This window comes from Lolium perenne, chromosome 4 (assembly GCF_019359855.2).
Source record: "Lolium perenne isolate Kyuss_39 chromosome 4, Kyuss_2.0, whole genome shotgun sequence".
In the NCBI taxonomy this organism is placed as follows: domain Eukaryota; kingdom Viridiplantae; phylum Streptophyta; class Magnoliopsida; order Poales; family Poaceae; genus Lolium; species Lolium perenne.
Window position 1 is genome coordinate 391,007,620 of NC_067247.2, and position 6,000 is coordinate 391,013,619.

Genomic DNA, 6,000 nt, shown 5'->3' on the forward strand with positions numbered 1-6,000 from the left:
TTCTCTCCACCTCAAGAAGCAAACACTTGTGTGAACTGTGCATTGATTCCTACATACTTGCATATTGCACTTATTATATTACTCTATGTTGACAATTATCCATGAGATATACATGTTATAAGTTGAAAGCAACCGCTGAAACTTAATCTTCTTATGTGTTGCTTCAATACCTTTACTTTGATTTATTGCTTTATGAGTTAACTCTTATGCAAGACTTATTGATGCTTGTCTTGAATTACTATTCATGAAAAGTCTTTGCTTTATGATTCACTTGTTTACTCATGTCATTTCCATTGTTTTGATCGCTGCATTCACTACATATGCTTTACAAATAGTATGATCAAGGTTATGATGGCATGTCACTCCAGAAATTATCTTTGTTATCGTTTTACCTGCTCGGGACGAGCAGAACTAAGCTTGGGGATGCTGATACGTCTCCGACGTATCGATAATTTCTTATGTTCCATGCCACATTATTGATGATATCTACATGTTTTATGCACACTTTATGTCATATTCGTGCATTTTCTGGAACTAACCTATTAACAAGATGCCGAAGTGCCAGTTCCTGTTTTCTGCTGTTTTTGGTTTCAGAAATCCTAGTAACGAAATATTCTCGGAATCGGACGAAATCAACTCCCAGGTTCCTATTTTCCCCGGAAGCATCCAGAACACACGAGAACCGCCAGAGAGGGGGCACAGGGCCACCAGACCCTAGGCCGGCGCGGCCAAGGGGGGGGGGGGCGCCCCCCTATAGTGTGGGCCCCCCAGAAGTCCACCGACCTTGCCCTTCCGCCTATTTAAAGCCTCCGTCGCGAAAACCCTGATGCGTTCGACGAAACCCGCAGAAACCTTCCAGAGCCGCCGCCATCGCGAAGCCAAGATCTGGGGGACAGGACTCTCTGTTCCGGCACGCCGCCGGGACGGGGAAGTGCCCCCGAAAGGCTTCTCCATCGACACCGCTGCCATCTCCACCGCCATCTTCATCACCGCTGCTGCTCCCATGAGGAGGGAGTAGTTCTCCATCGAGGCTCGGGGCTGTACCGGTAGCTATGTGGTTAATCTCTCTCCTATGTACTTCAATACAATGATCTCATGAGCTGCTTTACATGATTGAGATCCATATGATGAGCTTTGTATCGCTACTAGTTGTGTGCTACTCATGTGATGTTATTAAAGTAGTCTATTCCTCCTGCATGGTGTAAAGGTGACTAGTGTGTGCACCGTGTGGTTCTTGTCGTAGGCTATGATCATGATCTCTTGTAGATTGTGGAGTTAATTATCATTATGATAGTATTGATGTGATCTATTCCTCCTTCATAGCGTAATGTGGACAGTGTGTGCACTATGTTAGTTCTTGGTTTATTTTGCAATGATCTATTATGCTCTAAGGTTATTTAAATATGAACATTATTGTGGAGCTTGTTAACTCCGGCATTGAGGGTTCGTGTAATCCTACGCAATGTGTTCATCATTCAACAAAAGAGTGTATGTAGCACATATGCGAAAGAGTTATTTATTATGCGATCAATGTTGAGAGTGTCCACTAGTGAAAGTGTAATCCCTAGGCCTTGTTCCTAAATACTGCTATCGCTGCTTGTTTACTGTTTTACTGCGTTACTACTGCTGCAATACCACCACCATCAACTACACGCCCGCAAGCTATTTTCTGGCACCGTTGCTACTGCTCATACTTATTCATAACACCTGTATTTCACTATCTCTTCGCCGAACTAGTGCACCTATTAGGTGTGTTGGGGACACAAGAGACTTCTTGCTTTGTGGTTGCAGGGTTGCATGAGAGGGATATCTTTGACCTCTTCCTCCCTGAGTTCGATAAACCTTGGGTGATCCACTTAAGGGAAAACTTGCTGCTGTTCTACAAACCTCTGCTCTTGGAGGCCCAACACTGTCTACAGGAAAGGAGGGGGAACGTAGACATAAGGGATCACCATGAATGTAAAAACCAACCTAGAAACACCAAGGCAAAAAGGGTGGGGCACACCACCATGCACAAGTGTGCCAAATATTGGCCCCTTCCAAGGTGGTTTGATATTTTTTAGGCCATGGTAGACCCATTTTGACCCTTAAACCCTAGTATCGGCACCTCCCAACCATGGGATCACCATGAATGTAAAAAAAAACCTAGAAACACCAAGGCAAAAAGGGTGGGGCACACCACCATGCACAAGTGTACCAAATATTGGCCCCTTCCAAGGTGGTTGGATATTTTTTAGGCCATGGTAGACCCATTTTGACCCTAAAACCCTAGTATCATCACATTCCATGTTTAGTTGTGTTACATACCATGTGTGAAAATTTTGAGGACATTTGGAGGAGGTCGAAAAATCGGTTGTTTCAAAAAATGGGGCTAAAGTTCCGAACGGATATGCATAGTAGCCTTTTTTCAGCTACAAACTCACACACACTAGCATTTTTCAGTAATATTATTGATTTCTTCTATTTTTATGAGAGCCGCTGTTTCTTATTGTTTGACCAACGCTTTGTTTTCTTGACAGATCAAACAAACCAAGATTTTGATGGTCCAGGTTATCTCTTCCCAGAATACACCTGGCGGGACTGCAAGGCATTGCGACCCGATGTTTGCAAGAACATCGGCTTCGTCGTTGCTCAATCTACTAATATGATTTACTTCGCATCCATCGAACAACTTCTCGAGCTCGTTGTACACCTCCTTGTATGCCATCATGCTATCATTGACTGCGTCACATTGGTTCATAACTTGCTGAGCCACCAATTGTGAGTCGCCAAAGATTTTTAGTCGAGTTGCACCGCAGGCTTTCGCCATCTTCATCCCGTGTATGAGAGCCTCATATTCTGCTTCATTGTTAGATGCGTTAGGGAACGTCATCCGAAGGATGTACTTCAACTTGTCGCCTTCAGGTGATATGAGTACTACTCCTGCGCTAGCCCCTTCTAGTCTTTTGGACCCATCAAAGTTCATGGTCCAGGTTCTCGACAAGTCTGGAGGTCCTGTGTTTTGCAACTCCATCCACTCTGCGATGAAGTCTGGCAAAACTTGCGACTTGATTGCTTTTCTTTTTTCATACGTGATGTCCCGAGGGGAAAGTTCTATTCCCCAAAGGGAGACACGACCCGTAGCTTCTGGATTGTTTAGTATATTTGACAAGGGAGCTTCATTGACCACTATGATCGGGTGTGCCGAAAAATAGTGGCGCAATTTTCGTGCTGTTGTGAACACTCCATATGCTAGCTTTTGGTACTGAGGGTACCTTTGTTTTGAGGGCGACAAAACTTCGCTCACGAAGTATACTGGCCTCTGCACTCCATGGATTTTCCCTTCTTCTTCTCTTTCAACAACTAACACCGTGCTAACCACTTGGGGTGTGGCTGCAATATACAGCAGGAGAGGTTCCTTTTCCTTTGGCGCCACCAAAATTGGTGGTGTCGAAATTGTGCGCTTCAAATCCTCGAAAGCTCTGTCGGCCTCTTCGTTCCATTGGAATTTATCTCCTTGCTTTATCAGAGCGTAAAATGGTAACGCTTTTTCTCCCAGTCTGGCGACGAATCTGCTCAAAGCTGCGACTCGCCCAGTTAGCTGCTGTATCTCTTTCAACTTTGTTGGCTTCCTCATTGTTACTATAGCTTGTATTTTGTCGGGATTTGCTTCAATCCCTCTTGCTGAAACTAGGAACCCCAGAAGTTCTCCTGCTGGGACGCCAAAAGAACACTTCGTCGGGTTCAACTTCAGGCGGAATTTGTCGAGGTTGTCAAAAGTTTCTTTTGAGGTCCTCGATCAGCGTTGCCCCCTTTTTTGACGTTATGACGACATCATCGATGTATACTTGCACGTTTTTCCCGATCTGTGTCGCTAAACACTTCTGCATCATCCTCTGATATGTCGCTCCCGCATTTTTTAGACCAAAGGGCATTGTCTTGTAGCAGGACACGCCGTAAGGTGTAATAAACGCTGTTTTGGCTTCATCATCTTCTTTTAATCTGATCTGGTTATAACCAGAGTATGCATCCAAAAAGGAAAGACGTTCACAGCCTGCCGTGGAGTCGATGATTTGATCGATCCTTGGGAGGGGAAAGTGATCCTTAGGACAATGTTTATTGAGACACGTAAAGTCGACGCACATGCGGAGGACTGTCGTGTGTTTCTTCGGCACCATCACTGGGTTAGCTACCCATGTGGCTTCTGTAGATATCTGATGACCCACAAGTATAGGGGGTGTATCGTAGTATCTTCGATAAGTAAGAATGTCGATCCCAACGAGGAGCAGAAGGTGTTGACAAGCAGTTTCGATGAAGGATTCACTGTAAATGCTCACAGACAAGTATTCAGGGGGGTTTGATGTAACAGTTGAATAAAGTACGAGTATGTAAAGTGCGAGAGTAACAATTGCAGCGAGTGGCCCAATCCTTTTTAGCACAAAGGACAAGCCGGTTTGTTTACTTATAATGACCAAACGTTCTCGAGGACACACGGGATTTTAGTCTAGTGCTTTCGCTACATACGGCTAAATAATCTTCATTGTTGTGATAAGTGTTGTGTGGGTGAACCTATGCTAATGTACCGCCCTTCCTAGGACTAATACATACTTGTGATTATACCCCTTGCAAGCATCCGCAACTACAAGAAAGTAATTAAGAAATAAATCTAACCACAGCCTTAAACTCTGAGATCCTGCGATCCCTCCTGCATCGATATACCAACGGGGGTTTAGGTTTCTGTCACTCCGGCAACCCCGCAATTGGCAAACGAATACAAGATGCATTCCCCTAGGCCCATAAATGGTGAAGTGTCATGTAGTCGACGTTCACATGACACCACTAGAAGAATAACACCACAACTTAAATATCACACCATTGAATATTACTCATCCATAATTCACTACTAACATTTAGACTTCACCCATGTCCTCAAGAACTAAACGAACTACTCACGAGACATCATATGGAACATGATCAGAGGTGATATGATGATGAATAACAATCTGAACATAAACTTGGTTCAATGGTTTCACTCAATAGCATCAACAACAAGTAGGAATCGATACCGGGAGAGTTTCCCCTATCAAACAATCAAGATCAAACCCAAATTGCTACGGCGGTGGCGGTGTCCAGCGGTGATGACGGCGGTGATGATGGTGGAGATGATGATGATGGTGATGGCGATGATGTCCAGCTCGATGACGGTGACGATGGCGTCGATTTCCCCCTCCCGGAGGGAATTTCCCCGGCGGATTCCTGCCCGCCGGAGAGCTCTTTTCTCTCTGGTGTTCTCCGCCCCGCAGAGGCGGTCAGAACTCTTCGCGAGGTACCCTCTGTGGCTTAGGTCTTCGGGACGAAGGGTTTGGCGATGAAAAGGAGGCGAAAGGGGCCGTGGGCCCCCCAGACCACAGGCCGGCGCGGCCAGGGCCTGGGCCGCGCCGCCCTAGGGTGTGGGCCCACCCTGGCTGCTCCTGGCTCCTCCTTCTGGCTTCCTTCGTCATCTTGAAAAATAGGATTTTTGGTATAATTTCCTTCCAGAGTTGATCTTCCGAAATATTGCGTTCTGACGGTGCTTTTTCCAGCAGAATCCTGGCTCCGGTGTTCGATCCTCCAATAATGATGAAACATGCAAAATAGATGAAATAACATAAGTAATGTGTCCCAATATGAAATATATCAATGAATAACAGCAAATTATGATATAAAATAGTGATGCAAATTGGACGTATCAACTCCCCCCAAGCTTAGACTTCGCTTGTCCCCAAGCGAAACTGAGCTCGATAGACATGACCACATGTTTATGGAGTGAAAAGTCGATAAATAAAATACGGACAAGAAGCATCATATTCATACTCACAGGACATTATAGTAAACAACCTCTTTATAACTCATATTGAAACAAGTATAAGGTAATCACAAGTAAAGGTGCATGAGAAATCATAATTGGTGATGGCAAACTTCGTTCTTGGTCAGAGAACAATTAACAGATTATATTTATCTCATTGAGCAGCGCTCTCATGT